The sequence below is a fragment of the Suricata suricatta genome, chromosome 11 (assembly GCF_006229205.1).
Source record: "Suricata suricatta isolate VVHF042 chromosome 11, meerkat_22Aug2017_6uvM2_HiC, whole genome shotgun sequence".
NCBI lineage: Eukaryota > Metazoa > Chordata > Mammalia > Carnivora > Herpestidae > Suricata > Suricata suricatta.
In genome coordinates this window covers 13,911,222-13,912,435 of record NC_043710.1, presented here as the reverse complement: position 1 = coordinate 13,912,435, position 1,214 = coordinate 13,911,222, and positions in this window count along the sequence as shown.

Sequence of the window (1,214 nt, the reverse complement as noted above, 5' to 3'; positions counted from 1 at the left end):
TGAAACAAGGTTTTCTCAAAATCTCTTTTGGAAAAGTATGACAAATTTTTGAGGTTTGTGGCTCACAAAAGCCCTTTAAATATTGATTACGTAACAAGAGACTTGGATGCCTGGGTGGCTCAGTTGGTTAAGCACCAGGCTCTTGATTTCAGCTCAGGTCATGATCTCAAAGTTCATGAGTTCAAAGGCTGCATAGGGCTCCACACTTACAGTAAGGAATCTGCCTAAGATTCCTTCTGCCTTTCTCTGCCCCTCCCCCACACTTGCTCTTGCTCTCTCAAAATAAATAAATAAACATTAAAAAAAGAAAGAAGAGACTTAAAATATACATTAAAAGTAATAAATTTATCTATCAAATTAGCCAAGTGGTTTAATAATTATAATAATAGTAATGATCTACACAAATGCTCAGAAAGATAGAATTCTTGAATACATTTTTCTGGAAAGTTATGAGGCAGCATGAATCCAAAGTCTTAACCCTGAAAACAGTAAAAGCTATCTGAGATTTTTTATGAGAGATTTTATTCTTAATAAGCCGTTAGAAGAAATATTTAGTTACAGCGATAAAATTGTAAAAAATGACATGCAAAACTATATTGCAATACTGTCTAAAATAATAACAAAAACTCATTCTCAGAAATGAAGTGTTAAAATGTGGTTCATCATATCTAGGACAGAAAATTATCATGCTATTTAAAATTACATTTTGGAGGTGTCAAGTTTTTTAAAAAGGATTCTGAATAGTACACTGGGTGTATATGTGCAGGTGTAAATGAGGGGGTACATATAGAGGTATGAATGCATAAAATAGAGATCTATCTATAACTAGTAGATTAAGCTTTTTATATTTTATTTTTAGAGAGAGAGAGTGTGTGTGGTGTTTGTGTGTGTGTGTGTGTGTGTGTGTGTGTGTGTGTGAGAGAGAGAGAGAATGGGGGAGGGACAAAAAGAGAGGGATGGAGAGAATCCCAAGTAGACTCTGTGCTCTCAGCACAGAGCCCAACATGGGTCTTGATCTCTTGAGCCATGAGATGATGACATGAGCCAAAATCAAGTCAGAGGTTGAACCAAGTGAGCCACCCAGGTGCCTCGGAAAGATTAATCCTTTACCCACATTAAAAAAGAGGTAAATGCAGGGCTCCTTGGTGGTTCATTCAGTTAGGAATCAACTTCGGCTCAGGTCATGATCTCACAGTTCGTGAGTTCCACTGCTC